The sequence below is a fragment of the Chlorocebus sabaeus genome, chromosome 11 (genome assembly GCF_047675955.1).
Source record: "Chlorocebus sabaeus isolate Y175 chromosome 11, mChlSab1.0.hap1, whole genome shotgun sequence".
NCBI classification, from domain to species: Eukaryota; Metazoa; Chordata; class Mammalia; order Primates; family Cercopithecidae; genus Chlorocebus; species Chlorocebus sabaeus.
The window spans coordinates 112922199-112939265 of NC_132914.1; the positions used below are offsets into that span (position 1 = coordinate 112922199).

The following is a 17067-nucleotide window of genomic DNA, read 5'->3' on the forward strand; positions in this document are numbered from 1 at the left end:
TGTGGGTTGGGATGGTGTCACCAGAGCCTAGTAAATGCTGGATCTCTAGAAGTGGGGCCCCTTGACAGGCAGCCATTGCATAGTAAGGAAGGGAGTGGAAAGTTGATTGAATAAATGCCTTGGCCTTCTCTCCTTCACCCTCCAGTCTCCTGCCGGTGCCCCCTATTGGCCAAACCCAACAGGAGGTGGGCACTGAGCAGTGCGGAGGATGACAAAAGGCATAATCAACATAGTCCCTAAACTAATCTTTAGAATGGCTTTCAAAGAAGTCCCAGAGAAATTGTATATGCCTTTGGAAATTGACGTATGAGCACAAATATCACAGTCACGGACCGGTTACAACATCCTCACCAATATCACTAACCTACAGGAAATTTTCCTTTATATTACAAATGAGCCATCTATTAAATCGAAGGGCAGGACAGCTAACCACTTGCAATATCTTACCCATGTGACAGCTTTCATCTTTTTGTTTTATTTTGTTTTGTAAGAGTAAACTGGAAAGCTAGGAGCAGAAGTGAAGTTGGGGACCAGCCCGTTTCCCACTTTGGGATATGCTATTTATCCTGAGAAACTGACAAACATCCAACTTCAGCCTCAGATTGAGAAACTCTTAGAGTGGCCATTCCTCCTGAATTTTCAACTCAAGTCCACCTAATTGCTGCTCACCCTCGCAGGGTCTGTTCAGTCGGGAACAGTTTCAGAATATGGCTTTTTCATCCCAGCTGCTTCCACAGTTCTAGGGCCCTTTTTCCTCTTCAGAAAAGATGACAATTGGATGTCTATTGCCCATTTGAAAAGAACCTACCTACAATGGTCTTTGACCAAGCAGGGCTGCATTCAAAACTAAATAGTCAATGAAAGAGCACATTTTCCAACCTCAACCCAGCTAGCTAAGAGTTTCCCATGATACCTCAAAGAGCATCACTTTGCCACATCCCCTACCCTTCTCCATATCTATGGGCCAGCCTGGGTTGAAACTGCTAAAATAAAAGATAAAGGAATTCTTCCACATCATTTCCACTTTGTGTGGTTTGAAATGGTCACCTTTGGCCAGGCGCGGTGGCTCACACCTGTAATCCCAACACTTTGGGAGGCTGAGGCGGGTGGATCACAAGGTCAGGAGATCGAGACCATCCTGGCCAACATGGTGAAATGCCATCTCTACTAAAAATACGAAAAAAAAAAAAATTAGCCAGGCGTGGTGGCGGGTGCCTGTAGTCCCAGCTACTCAGGAGGCTGAGGCAGGAGAATCACTTAATCCTGGGAGGCAGAGGTTGCAGTGAGCAGAGGTTGCAGTGAACCGAGATCATACCACTGCACTCCAGCCTGGGTGACAGAACAAGACTCTGTCTCAAAAAAAAAAAAAAAAAAAGCTTATCTTTGCCATATTCTTCTCATGGAATTCAATTTAATGAAGTGTTTTAATTACCTAGAAAATGAAACATTGGTGGAGTTCCCTAGGGTGAGCATGATTATTTCTGAATGGGATGACTGAAAGTAAGGTTAATTTTAGGAGAAAAGAAAAAACTGCCTGACTTCCTTTTTGTCAAATCCAATCAGTTTCTTTCACCAGCCAAAATGCAGCATTGACTGTATCAGAACACCATTCCTTGGTGCCCACCTGTGATCGGAAGTTCTGCTGATCAGGCAGAACTGCCTGGTGGGTAAGAGCATGAACTTTAGAATCAGAAAGACCAGCTATGTGACCCTGAAGAAGTTACCTGGATTCTTAGTTTTCGAACAGGTAAAATGGGGTCCATGGTTGCCCTAGTTGGTATCCTGATTGTTCTCATTGGTGTTCTCCTGAAAGCAGAGCCTTAGTCATGAACCTGTGTGCAGGTAATTTACTTGGAAGGTGATATCAAGAAGGAAGAGTGAGCAAGTGAGAAGGAAAAATGCCATTTTATGACTGTATTTTCAAGGTCATTGCCCTAGGCAACAGGGTCTTGATTTTGCAGGGACCTCGGAGAAGTGCACGAAATGCCTCCCAGGTCTATGCCCATGGAGAATGGGAGGTTAGAGTATTTATTCAGCTAGTCCCTGCACTCCTAGACAGAGCTTGGCTGCCACCTAGCAGGCTCAGTGTTAGAAATGACCTAGGACAAATGCAGAAACGCAGACAGCAAGTCCCTGAGACTGCCGCCTTAAGGTGAGTCTAAGTTCATGGGAGAACTATCCACTGCTGCTGAGGCTGAAACCAGAATTGACTGGTAATGTGTACTATGGCATCTGTGACATGTGCCTAGAATTCTAAAAAATAAATGAGATGAGCACAGCTCCGGGCAGATAGTAAGCACCCAATAAATAACAGCTGCAAGTGGTAGTGCTAAGTAACTTGGCAATTCCACAAGTACTACTACATGTTCAGGCAATCTAACAAATGGGTTTCCTCCTTTCATGTGTCAACACTGATCCACTGGGATTGGCTGCTCTATTGTGGGAAGGATTCTCACCATCTGAGCTCAGTGGGAAGAAGTATGGTGATGGACTATTGATGTCTGCCAAGAGAGTGGGGTGGAGAGCGGTGGTACATCGGTTACAAATCTTGTATGGCCAGTTTTTAGAATATGCTATTTCAGTTGGGTGTGGTGCCACTTTGGGAGGCTGAGGCAGGTGGATCACTTGAGGTCAGGAGTTCGAGACCAGCCTGGCCAACATGGTGAAACCCTGTCTCTACTAAAAATACAAAAATCAGTCGGGTGTGGTGTACGTGCCTGTAATCCCAGCTACTTGGGAGGGTGAGACAAGAGAATCAATTGAACTTGGGAGGTAGAGGTTGCAGTGAGCCGAGATCGTGCCACTGCACCCCAGCCTGGGCAACACAGCGAGACTCCATCTCAAAAAACAACAAATAAAATGAAATGAAATGAAATAGAATATGCTGTTTATCTCTGCAAGTTTTTCATGTCATACCTAGAGGGTAAGCATTTTCATCTGTAAAATAAGGACAACAACATGCTTGACCTTCCTGTTTCACAGGCAGACTTTGAAATCCTAAGTTTGAAAGTGTTTGGAAGGATATAGGCTGTACATTAATGGGAGAGCTTTTTAGTCGGCTCTCTCCTCCCCACTTCATGGTGTTCTCCTGAAAATACCTTGGGGGTAAAGTGGCTCCCTAAGCAGACAAACCTGGTTCTCTTCATCTACTTGAAGGTACTGAAGGAGACTGATTCATGGCTCACAGACTCTTATATGTGGCAACAAACCTTGCAGTTGTTTTTCTCTGCCCATCACCCTTTAACTTTTCTCATAGTAAAATGGTCCCTGAATTCCTCTGTGGATCCTCCATACAATCAGTCGATGTGGTTTGGAAAGGGTTGATGACCCTACTCTTGCTCCAGAAACAACAGTTTTATTGGCCTTTCTAAGCCAAGAGTCAGTAAACTATAGCCTATGGGTCAGTCACCTGATTTTACAAATACAGTTTTATTCAAAGACAGTGATGCCAATTCGTTTACTTATTTTCTATGACTTTTTTCATACACTAACAGCAGAGTTGTGTCGTTGCAATAGAGATCACATGGTTCACAGCCTAAAATATTATTAGGCCCTTTAAGAAAAATATGCCAATCCCTGGTCTGAGCTAATCATACTGCCCATTTCCTGGATACCATGATTGGTTCATAGATCAAATTTAACTCCAATCAGGCCAATGAAGCTCAAAGCTCTCTTTCCTTTGAACATGAGGCTGAGAGGATGTGAGGTCTGGAGCCCTTGCAGCCATTTTGCAGTTATGAGGAAGGATTTATCTCTCTTCCTTCAGGGATCAAACAGAGGAGGCAAGACCTACACAGTTGACAGACACAATGGAAACCGTAGAATAACGAACATATAAGGCTTTGGAGAGAGACTGCATAGATAAACAATGTTTAGAGGAAGCTTCCGGGAGGTAGTATGATTGAGGCTGGACCTAAGAACTAGCAGAATTTGAACATAAGGAAAAAAGGAAAAGGATGTATCAGGTTGAGAGGGAGGCACAGCATGAACAAAGACATGGGTGGGAGTGAGTAGAGAAGATCAGTGGTGTTATAAGGAGTGCCTTACTGGGGAGAACACTATTCAAATCACAGGGATTTGAAGCCACATTCAACCACTATGGAGACCCTTCTTTCAAGCTTCAGGCTAAAACGATATTCCCAGAAGCTTGAATGATAGAAATTGAAGAGATTCATAGACATAAAATGCTAGCAATAGCAATGACAATTGTGACACAGCAGCTCATCATCCCTGGTGCTTACGGGGTTTTTTTCTGAGGGTGGACTGTAGTCCCCAGCTGGAGGAGTCATTGGGCGTGCACTAAGCACCAGGCTTTGTGCTAACTTGATTCCTCAACAGTCCTCTAAGGCACCCCCTGTTCTTATGCCCATTTCACAGAGGTAGAAACCAAGGCTTGGACAAGTTCAACAGTGAGCCCACAGTCAGGTTTCCGGACCAAGTTCATGACTACCACTTCTCAGCAACATCACTGCCTTTCCCTCCCAGCCCCCTTGTTGCTGGTATGTGAAGGAAGCCATGGAAATCCCTACATTTCTAGAATGTGCTCCCTCCTCGGCACCCTTCTGTGCCTCTGTGGCTCATGTTATCATGGAGGGCTAGGTGATGACATTCTGTTTACCTGGATACAGCTCAGTCCTTGTGTGGAAATTTCCATGCTGGAGGCATTTCTCTGATAAGGTGGGAGAGGATTAAGGGGACATTCCCAGGGGGACAGATGGCACCCAAATGCCTGTTCAGGCCTCTGATGCCCTTTCCTGAACCATCATTCCCAGAATAGAACCCAGACTCATCACTATGGCCCAAGGTCATTCATCCTTGGAATCCAGACTCATGAGAACTGTGTCTTATTCCCTCCTCTACCCTCTAGGATTCCTTCCTCCTTCCCTATTCCTATTTTTTTAATAATACAGACAGGGTCTCCCTCTGTCACCTGGCTGGAATGCAGTGGGGTGATCATAGCTCACTGCAGCTTCCAACTCCTGGGCTCAAGCCATCCTCCTACTTCATCCTCCTGTGTAGCTGCAACTACAGGCATATGCCGCCATGCATGGCTAATTTTATTAGCCTGTATAAAAACTGAAGAATTGCAGGTGCTTCCTGCTGACCATGACATTTTGTATTAGCAGTGCATGGTGACACATGCCTGTAGTGGCACTTTTCATGTTTAATTCCTCACTTATCAAGCTCCATCTGCTGGAGCTATGAACCCAGCCAATGGGAGGTCATGCTATGTTGTCCAGGCCGGTCTCGAACTCCTGGGCTCAACCAATTCTCCCACACCTTGGCCTCCCAAAGTGCTGGAATTACAGGAATGAGTCATCATGCCCGGACCCCCATTCCCATTCTTGAGCCCCTGAAGAAGGCTCAGTCAGGGGCTCCCCAGGAAGAAGCATTCTCTTTTCTCAGGAGCCCAACCCAAGACGGCCACGACCTGCCTGGAGATTACTCAGATGAGACTCATGCCTTAACCTTTGCTCTGAGGTCTTGGTCAGCAGGAAGTACCTGCAATTCTGCAGCTTTTATACAGGCTTATTATCTCCTATTGGCAGAGTTCACCACTCCTACAGATGGAGCTTGATAAGTGAGGAATTAGACATGGAAAGCCCCACTCGGCTGGGGGAACAGAAGGAGGAGCTGACTGCATTTGTTCCCACCTGTCCTCTGTGCCTCTGTTTCTCAAAGCTGTATCTTCATTTTTCCACATCATATGTGATTATGAAAATTCAAATACAAAGAAACTAAAAATGTCTGCGTAATCCCTTCTCCCATTCATATCCATAGTTACCAGTTTGATGCATTCTTCCAGCCTTTTAAATACATTTTTTGATAAACTAGATTATACTACACATATTATTTTGTTAACTGCATTTTTCACTTGTGTATAAAACAGGCATGTCTCCATAGCAATATAAAAATATTGACATCATTTTTCTGAACAGTCACCCATTTATTCTACTGTTTGGACATACCATAATTTATTTACCCCATTTCCTATAACAGACGTTAAGGTTATCTTCAGTTTTTCAGTATTATAAACAACACAGCAGTGGACATCTTTGCCTATACATCTTTGCACCCCTATTCCCTGTTTTATTTCTTTGTTTTTGTTTTGAAGTCCATTCCTGGAAGCTGTGACTGCAAGGTCAAATGGGACTCACATGTTTAATTAAGACTTTCCTCTAAATCTAATTCTCAATTTGTTGTCCCACCAGCAGTATGTAAAAATGCCGGTTATTCCACATCCTTGGCCTTTAAATAAGGATGCAGCACTGAAGGTTTTATTTTTCCTTTTAAGTCTTGAAAAAAAAGTTGTACAAAAAATAGTACAGAAAGTTCCAGTATACTCTTCATCCACCTTCCTCTGGTGTTGACATTTTATATAACCATAGCCTGATTATCAAAACCAGGAAATTAACAGTGGTACAGGACTATCAATTAATCTACACAATGTATTTGGATTTTAACCAATTTTTACTAGTTTTTTTCTCTATTCCAGGATCCAATTCAGAATCCCATCTGACATTTAGTTAACATGTTTCCTTAATCCCTTCCAATACATAACAATTGCACTTTCTTTCTTTACCTTTTTATGGCATTTTAAAAGAGGACTGCCCAGTTACGTGGAAGAATGGTCCTCAATTTGGATTTGTTGACTTTTCTTATGATTGGATTGGGGTCATACATTGTGGGCAAGAACATGACAGAAACGATGTTGTGTCCTTCTCAGTGCATTGTATCCAGAAACTCAAGATGTTACAATGTCTAATTACTGGTGATGCTAACTTTGACTACTTGGTATCATTTGCCAGGTTTCTCCACCGTAAATTACTATCTATCCTTTTGTACTTAATACAGATCTTGGGGGAAGATAGTATAGTCGGGATCATGCAAATATCCTATTTCTCCTTCAACTTTGGCCCACTTGTCTCAGTATCCATCCACAGATCTTGTCAGATGCAGCATCTTTTAAAAATTGGACAAATAAAATTTTTAAAAAGTGGATAAAACATGCCAGATTAAACTAAGCAGCAGACAGTGAGTAAGTAGATTAATTTACTAGCAGACTAGGCACAAGCACAGACACTCACCCTAGAAGACATTATTTCCTTTATGGTGAGCACTGCAATGACCTACCCCAGCTGGGAGGTTACCCATTATGAGGCCAGTAACGTGGCAGTCTAGCAGGAATATGTGGGAAATCTTTCTTTTTCCTTCTTTTTTCTTTTTCCCTCTTTCTCTTTTTCTTTTTCTTAGCTGTTTCCTTTTCCTTTCACTTTCTCTCATTCTTTTCCTTTTTTTCCTTCTTTTTCATTTTCTTTTTGCCTTCCCTTCCTCCCTCCTTCTCATCCTTCCTTCTTTCCTTTTTTTCTTCTTTGTTTTATGTGTTTTTCAACATTTACTACACACCTCTTTTGTACCAAATCTATATTAAGCATCAAATAAAGCATGGTCTCAACTCACTATGCATGGTGGCTCACGCCTGTAGTCCCAGCAATTTGGGGGGCTGAAGCAGGAGGATCGCTTGAGCCCAGAAGTTTGAGACCAACTTGGGAAATATAGCAAGACCCTGTCTCTACAAAAATAAAAATTTAAAAAATAGCCAGGCATGGTGGTGCACACCTATAGTCCTAGTTACTTGGGAGGCTGAGGCAGAGGATCACTTGAGCCCAGGAGTTCAAAGTTGCAGTGAGCTACGATTGTGCCACTGCACTCCAGCCTGGGAAACAAAGCAAGACTTCGACTCTACAAAAAAGAAAATGGTCACAATATATTTTGCCAAGGATAGAAAAGGAATACTAATAGAGCATGCAATGACATGACAGCAGGAAAATTACAGCTGGGAGGGTCTGTGAGCATGGAGCACTTCCTGTTTATGATGGAACTCCAATAACTATCACCTGTACATTTTGATGGTATATCCAATCAGTGAAATAGTTTTATTATGCACCCACACTACACATATGCTTAGAATATAAATTATATATTTGTGCAAACCCACAATCCTTTATTCAAAACTCTTGGGCCCAGAGGTGCTTTGGAAATGAGAATTGTTTTGGATTTTAGGAAGAGAAGCTGGTGCATATATTGAATATTAGCTAACATCCCTATGGAGATATGGGTTAGCACTCTAAACAAACACAGAGAAAGAGACAAATATGATCAGTTACACCAAAGAGGATAAATACTCTCAATGGCCTCATATCTATTAGGATCAGGTATTGCCAAATAAGTGTATCTCAAACTTACCAAAAACACTTAAGAACTTTCAGCGGTTTATGGATTGTGGACCTGTGCTTCTATTATTGGTTAATGCCCCAAAGTATGCTACGTACTATAGGTAAGATTTATCTTTAGGAATTGTAGCTATAAACCCATATTTCAAATGGTCTTCTTGATAATTTTTAAGATTTTGGCCAGGCCTTAAACTAGGAATTAGAGACATGTCAGCTCTGCCATGTTATTTGTTTGCACTTATGTATCTTCCTGGTTTTCTTTCTTCTTTGTAAGTACCTTCTTGTTTGCAATAATACCTTTTTAATACAACTTTCAATACTCAGATATTTTACAGGCATCTTTTCTAAGTTATGATGCCATAGGTTGTTTAGCTGTGGGCACTAAACGCATATCAGCACCCATCAGCTGACATCAGCTCCAGAGGTGACAACCAGCTGAGGAAACACTTTAGAGATATGACCCTCCCTCCCCAACTCTCCTTCCCAAGCCAGGCAAGTAGGCAGAGCTTGCAAGGAGGGGGCTCAGCAGGCTCATGTTCAAATCCCGGCTCCACTGCTTGTTAGCAATGTAATCTTGGGTGACTTACTTCACCCCCTGTGCCTCAGTTTTACCATCTGTAAAATGGGGATAGCAGGAGTACCTACCTAAGAGGGTTGTTGCTAGGACTCAATGAGACCATGGCCAGAACACCTGGCAGAGAGTTAAGTGCTCAATGCACAATAGCAGACACTATTATTGTCATGCACTTTATCCAGTTGTTTCCAACTGCTTTTGAGGAATTCTCCACCCTTAGTGTCTTCTTAAGTCACGTTAAGGGCTACCCAGCAAAACCCACTTGCTTTACAGAAGAGCAAATTGAAGTTCCAAGAAGGCGAGTCATTATGGGGAGATGGCAGAAGGGGAAGGTGATACCCTGGTTTCCATGCCATTACCTTTTCCACTGAGGGATTCTGAATACCCAGCAAAATTCAATCAGAACACTTCAGAGATTCTACTCTCCATCTGCCTTAGTCAGAATTGTTTTTGTGGAAGTAACAGAAGTCCAACTCATACTGGCTTAAGCAGAAAAAGGGGAACCTATTAGCTCAATTACCTGAAAAGTCTAGGAGCAGACAAGATTCAGGCATGGCTGGATCCAGGGGCTCAAGTGAAATCATTAGATTATGATACCTCCTCCACTGCCCCTTATCTTGGAGTTCTATTTTTATTCATCCTCAAGAAAATTCTCTCTGCAGCTCTTCTAGTAGCTCTAGCCTTATGTCCTCTCGTATCCAACTCTTCTAAACAGAGAGCACTTCTTTGCCAACAGTTCCACGAGTCCTAGGATGGAATCTCAGTAGCCTGGGATGATAAGTTATGACTAGCAGGCCTCAGAGCAAAGATGTAGATAAGAAGACATGGCCCCAGTGCTGTGTTCAAGGCCTAGAACCTCAGGGCTTGTTGATGTGGCTTCTGAGTTACAGAATTACTGCCTTATGTGTAATAAATCCTGATCCCAACTGCTGATGTGGTAGATTATAAAAGACAGCAAGTCTGTTCTGCTCAACTTTGATACGGCAAACATCTCAGTCTACTGAGGCCACCAAGTGGCCACATGTGCCTCAATGAGATCCTGAGGGAGGAAATGGGATCCACCTGCAGGCTTCACCACCTCCAGGTTTACTTCTTTATCCCATTATATTGCTTATTAGCTGCTTTAGTTGTGAAACAAAAAGCAAAAGCCACTAAAGTTCAAAGGATTTACTCTTGTCCACCTTCAAACCTGAACTAGACCCTGGACTAAACCTAGGTCTGAACTCACCGGGGTTGGGTCACATGCTCTTCTCTGAACCAATCACTGAGGGATGGAGCGCTCTGATTGGTCCTGTGCTAGTCCCTGGAGTACAGAAGTGGTATCTACTTTACCTGAACCCCCGGACTTAAGACTTAGGTTTTCCTTAAAAATAAAAATAAAAGTAAAAATAACATGATAGATGCTGGAACCAAAAAAGAACATGTTCCAGTGTTCCATCTCTGCCAAAGGCATCAATTAGTTCCAGATATCTCTGTCTCCAACCCCATAACCAAGGAGTGGCTGCTGTCTCAAAAGGGACAGAGTCGCAGCCACCAAAAAAGAACAAAATCATATCCTTTGCAGCAACATGGATGCAGCTGGAGGTCATTATAAGTGAATTAATACAGAGACAGAAAACCAAATACCACATGTTCTCCCTTATGGGTGGGAGCTGAACATTGAAGCTGAACATAAAGATGGCAGCAATAGACACTGGGGACTACCGGGAGAAGGAGATGGGACAAGGGCTGAAAAACTGTTGGGTACCATGTTCCCTACCTGGGTAACGGGGTCATTCATACCTCAAACCTCAGCATCATGCAATACACCCATGAAACAAATCTGCACATGTATCCTTTGAATCTAAAATGTTGGAATTATTTTTTTAAAGAATAAATCTTTTTTGAATCTAAAATAAATGTTGAAATTATCTTTCAAAAAATAGTATTAGTTGTAGGTGTCCATTACCAGGTTGAGGTAGTTATATCTATTCCTAGTTTGATGACAGTTCTTTTTTTTTAATCATAAATGAATGTTAAATGGTAAGTTATTTTTCTGCATTGTATTGTCTTTCTCATATAAGTTTTCTTTCATTTCTTTCATGTGGTGAATGACACTGATACATGTTTTTAATATTAAGCCACCCTTGCATTATTGGGATAAACTGTCTTTGGTCACAACGTATTATTATTTGTATCTATTGGTAGGTTTGACTTGCTAATAACTGTTAAGAATTTTAGCGTCTGTGTGCACATGGAATTATAACATAGTTTTTTCTTGTCATTATTTTCTGGTATCAGAATAGTGTTGGTCTCCTGGGAAGTATTAGAGACTGTTCCCACCTTTCAAATTTCTGAAAAAATTTGTAGTACTTATTCCTTACATGTTTGACAAAGTTCACCAATGAAGCCATTTTGGATCTGGAATTTTCTGTTTGGGAGAAATTTTAATTATAAATTCAATTATAGAGGGCTCAGCCATGTTCTATATTTTTCTTAAATTCGTTTGTTAATATGTATCTTTCAATGAATTTGTTCCTTTCATCTAAGGTTGTAAACTGTCTCAACACAAAATGCTTCAGATATTTCCTTGTTATCATTTTGAAAGTAACTATAGTGATATCTCCCCTTCATTAATAATTTGTATTTTCCCCCGTTTTCATTAATTTACCTAGAGATATATTAATTTTATTGTTCATTACAGAAAATTTATTTTTCTCTATTGTTTTTCTGGTGTTTAAAAATAATTTCATTGATTTCTGCTATCTGTTATTATTTCCTTTATTCTATATACTTTGGGTTTAATTTATTCTTTTTTTAATTTAGGATGGACCTATCATCTTTCCTAACAGAAATATTTAATGCTATTAATTTCCCCATAACCATTTCTTTAGCTGTATCCCACATGTTTTGAGATACTGTGTTCTCATTTTCATTCAGTTCAAATCTTTTCTGATGTCTTTTGGGATTTCTTCTTTGATTCATGTGTTATTTGTTAGTGTGTTATTTCCAAATTTAAAGTAAATTTTAGGTATCATTTGTGATTGATTTCCATTAAACCCACTCTAACCAAAAGGGTTAGAGTAATTTTATTGTCATCAAGTCCATCACCATTACCAATGCTTGACTTGTGACAGCATTCAGCCGGGTTGTTTGGGAACAGACTTGCTAGACAGGATCCTGGCATCCAGGAGATCTGGACCGAAGCCAACCATGCCTAATCAACTCTGATCACTTGGTGATGCTCTATAGTGCTGTATCCAGATTGAAGCTCAGTGTGGAAGAGTGCAATAATTGATTAGTAATGTCTGCCCCGGGCACAGGCAAGAGGAATATGACCGTGTTTGTGGTGTATTTACTATCAACAATTATCTCAACAACACCTTCCTACTCTACATACCAAACTCCAGGTCAAGGCAATAAATATTTGAATACTCATTGTGAATCACTCTGGGATGGGGGAAGAGGAGCCATACAAAATGAAGTAGATACAAGATTTGTTCTATTCCAGAGCTTACTTTTAACTGAGAAAACCAGGCATTTAGGAAAGCATCTGGACGTAGGAATCTTGGCCTCAAACTTTCCCAATAACTCTTGCCTACTTCCTCCGTGTTTAATTGTCTCCACCTCCCAGGAACATCTCGAGCCTTGCCTTGAGCCTATCTCTGTTCTTGCCTGTGGATTGGGGGTACTCTTTATAAGGTATTCAGGACAGATAAGCCCCAAATACAGTCTCTCTTTCGATGTAATCAGAAAACTCTAAAGAACACTGACGAGGCCGGGCGCGGTGGCTCAAGCCTGTAATCCCAGCACTTTGGGAGGCCGAGACGGGTGGATCACAAGGTCAGGAGATCGAGACCATCCTGGCTAGCATGGTGAAACCCCGTCTCTACTAAAAAAATACAAAAAACTAGCCGGGCGCCGTGGTGGGCGCCTGTAGTCCCAGCTACTCGGGAGGCTGAGGCAGGAGAATGGCGTGAACCCGGGAGGCGGAGCTTGCAGTGAGCTGAGATCCGGCCACAGCACTCCGACCTGGGCGACAGAGCGAGACTCCGTCTCAAAAAAAAAAAAAAAAAAAAGAAAAAGAACACTGACGAAAAGAAAGGACATTGTGTGTCCAGAACTCAGTTCCCTCTTATGTCTGAATCTTTAGAACAGGCATATTCTCTGCCTGCTCTTGTTTTTGGAAATCCCCAGTACAGAAGCCACTCAAGGAGAGGGTCTCATGGATGAAACAAACACATGCACACATGTAGAGGAGAATCTGCTTTGACCACCCTTATACAGCCTGACCCTGTACACAAGTCACTCGGGACAGTGTTAAAATGTAGAGTCTCCAGGTCTGGGATGGGGCCGGAGGTTCTGCATCTCTAACAAGCTTCCAGGAGGTGCTGGTGTACGGACCTCACTTGGGGATCAAGGGGCTCTGTCACCAAGGATAGAATGCATGGTGCAGACTAGGTGCTGCAGGAAGACAGAGACTGGGACTTGGGAGAAGGGAGGGGGCACTGCATAGCACAAGAGGGCACAGTGAAGAAAAGGGCAGGAAGGGAAAGGAGTAGCTTTCTGAGCATCTATTTGGAAGTGCCAGCCTACAGCCTGGCACATGCCATAAAAAATAAATAAAATAGAAAGTTCCTTTCTTCCTATCCTCCTCCTTAATCCTCATGGTCTTAAGGAGTAGGTGGAATAACTGTTTCCACCTTCCCCCCACCTGACACACCTTTCACGTAGGGAAACAGACTCAGAAGGACGGGTAAAGAGTCAAGCCCAGAATGGCAGAAGCCAGCTCCTGCCTGCCTATTTCCACTCCTCAGAGTTTGCAACCTGGAACCTGAAAAGAGCCTGCAGGGGATGTGGTGATGTTTGCAAAACTGGCATAAGGGCCTTTGTCCAAACGCCTCCAGTTTCCCAAATAATGAGGCCAGTTGGAAGCTGTTAACACAGATGGGAACCAGCCAGCAGCAGGTGAACAGCCACTCAACCTATCAGCACTGCTTTAACCTATAACACGCTCCTGGCTTCTGCACCCCCATTTCAGGGGTCCTGAGCCCCAGGTGCACCTGCCAGTCAAGGAATGGTGTCCAGGCAAGAGGTGTGGGTCTCCACCACTCTGAACTGGTTTCCACGTTCTCCCATTTCCAGGAGCCCCTTGGGAGAACAGTTTCTCTGGGTTAATATATAGTGCTAATGACGGGTAGCCGGCGGGAAAGAGTAAGGTCTACTTGATCCAAGGCTTGGAATGAAGCCAGGATCTCTCTGGCTGTAGATTCTCTCTCTCCTTCCAGGTTAGTGTGCAGTGTGGGGAGATTAAGATGTATAGTCTGCAAATGAACTAACCTTTTCCAGGCCTCTTTAATGAGGCTTCCTATAATAGGGCCATTTCTCTTTCTTATGTATGTGTGCATATTCACACTCACACACACACACACACACTCCTTAACATAATCCATATGGAAAGAAAAATCTCTCTATTGCTCTATATTTTTAAGTAGACTGTATAACAGGTAAAACTTTTTTCTTCAAATGAAAATCCACGGTTCAACAACATGCATTTCCAGCGATACAAAACGTAGTTCCAGCCAGCTGGCTAGGCTCCCTCTTAAAACTCAAGGGTAAGGGCAGCAAGTAACCAAATGGACCAACAGTTCTTCTACGGCATAGCAGCAACCCAGCACAAAGCAAAGTCAAGTCCTCACGAAACATCAGTTCTGTGACTCTCTCTGGACAAAGGAACATGAGCAGCCTCAAACCCTAGATCCTTGTAGATAGGGAATATGAATTCTAAGTCATTTAGACTTTCACCTACCTAAAGGGATGTATTAGAATGTTTTCACACTGCTATAAAGAACTGCTTGAGATGGGGTAATTTACAAAGGAAAGAGGTTGAATCGACTCACGGTTCAGCACGGCTGGGGAGGCCTCGGGAAACTTACAATCATAACAGAAGGTGAAGGGGAAGCAAAGCACCTTCTTCACAAGATGGCAGAGAGCAGCGCTGAGTGAAGAGGGAAGAGCCCCTTATAAACCATCAGATCTCGTGAGAACTCATTCACTATCAAGAGAACAGCGTGGGGGAACCGCCCTGGTGATTCAACTGCCTCCACCTGGTCTCTCCCTTGATATATGGGGATTATGGTGATTATAATTCAAGATGAGATTTGGGTGGAGACCCAAAACCTAACCATGTCAGGGAGAAAATTCTAGCCTCAGATAACATTAAGCATCTTCTAACTTTAAAATGTACAGGGGGAGAAGGCAGGTTCTCAAACCGCCCCTCTAACGCTTGATTCCTCAACAGCCATCACGATCATCTATGTCAGCGCTGCGAACAGGAACCCCCTGAGGATGTCAGCTATTCCAACTTCATCCAGGATCCGAGACCCTTCTGACTTTAACCCTCCTAAAGAGCAGGGACATTCTCAGGCCTGTCTCTGAGCGTCTGAACTCAAGACATCAAGCGATGAGCAGTTGCTGAAAATTGGATTTTCTGACCACAAGGTAATAAAACTAGAAATTACTTTTTTAAAAGTATTTTGAAAAACCTCGACCACTTAGAAATTTAAAGGCACTCTCCCAAATAATTTGAGACAAAGGGGAAGTCAAACCCAACAATTACGACAAAGAAAATAACAATAATGAGAATACCGCGTACTTTTTAAATCGCAGGGTAAGCGCCCAAAGCTGCAATTAGAAGCAAAAGTTATAGTATTAAATGCTACTATTATTATATTTAAAAGAATAAATAAATGTACTGAGCATCAACTCAGGAAGTTAGAAAAGAATAACAAAGCAAAGTTAAAAGGGTTATTAACAAAGGGAAAAGGGGAAATCATAAATTTGCATTATAAAAATTCAAAACGAAGATACAAAGATCCAAGAGGTTTAATCAAGAAAAAAAATAACCAAGATACACATAATTAGGAGGAAGACAGTTGGCGAAATAACCACTAGGATGGAAAAGATTAAAAAACAGCAAAGTCTCTTGATCATGTGCAAAAATCTATGCTAAAATATTTGCTGCATCCAGAAGGTTACTATTTTAATTATAAAAATAGTTCTCCCTATTTCTAGACAAAGCGTACTTGTAATAAATTAGAAAAACAACATTTTCACAATAGAAAAATGAGCAAAAGACATGAATAGGCAATTCAGAATAGAATAAAAACATACAGGTAATTAACATTTAAGAAAATGCCCAACCACATGGTAAATCAAAGAAATGAAAGTAGAAAAGAACTGTGATGTTATTTTCCCCCCAATCAAATTAGCAAAATTTTGGTTTTGTGGTGGCTCTTGCTTTGAGTGGCTACATCCAGAAAGAATAGAGATGAGGTGAATTATTATAGATGCTCTCATACATGGGTAAGGGGAACATAAATTAGCAAACTAATTTATCCCTTCTGAAAAATTTTTTGCAAGCATCTCAGGTGAATGTCTAGCAACTTCCCTTCCAGGGAGATACTCAATAAACACTATGAGGCAGGACCTGATTTCTACAGATTTGAGGGTTCCAAGCTACCAAGAGAGTCAACTTCAGGGCAAATTATTTAACTTCTTGCAACCTCCGTTTGACCACCTGGGTAATGCGGGAGCTGAGTTTGATCTCTAAGACCTTCCCCCACACTGACATGTTTTATTCTCTTCTCAATGCCAGGGTCTTCTTTAGGATGGCAACATTTCTGCACAAGAGGGAAGGAGAAAGACTAATGGGGCGAAGTCAAGAAAAATGAACTGTGAAGTATGAGAGAAAGTTCTTTTTTCTCTGCTTCATTTTCCACAATTCTTTTTCTTACCTTTATCATCTCTTCATTGAAACATTTTCTACATCTCTTAAATAAGCGACAATGCTTTTTTACATTTAAGTGCTCTGTAAATATTCATTAAATTAATTTATGGAATGAATGAATGAATTATATCAAAAACCTATTTTCATACATCTTTTTTTTCTCATCCTCAAATCACTGGAAAATACAATTTAAAATATTGATAAACTGTTTAGGCTCTCTCAAAAAGAAACTGTGAGCCGGGGAAGGATATACATAGACTCCATTTCCTCACCCCAGATCAGGACTCACTTATCAGTACCACAAGCAGAGTAAATGCCAACCACTATGGCCAAATGATCCCAAAGCAGTTGATCATTTCGGAGGAGAGATAAAATCCAGTCCAGCCAGCTGCAGATGATTCTGCAGGGCTGGGGGTTTTGTGGCCAGTGGTGTCAGCCACATGGACTCAGCCTTGTCCACCCACTCCTTGGCCTTCATCACCACCAGGAAG

General features: G+C 42.0%; 1 long non-coding RNA gene across 1 annotated transcript in view; it reads left to right on the top strand.

The window, feature by feature from the left end:
• LOC140712889 (uncharacterized) overlaps nt 1-16637 on the top strand; it is a 30467-nt gene extending 13830 nt beyond the window's left edge. Inside the window, exons 2-3 of the long non-coding RNA XR_012094698.1 lie at nt 15089-15288; nt 16445-16637. This is a non-coding gene — a long non-coding RNA (uncharacterized lncRNA). The remainder of the gene's footprint in view (nt 1-15088; nt 15289-16444) is intronic.
• Nucleotides 16638-17067: the final 430 nt, after the last annotated feature.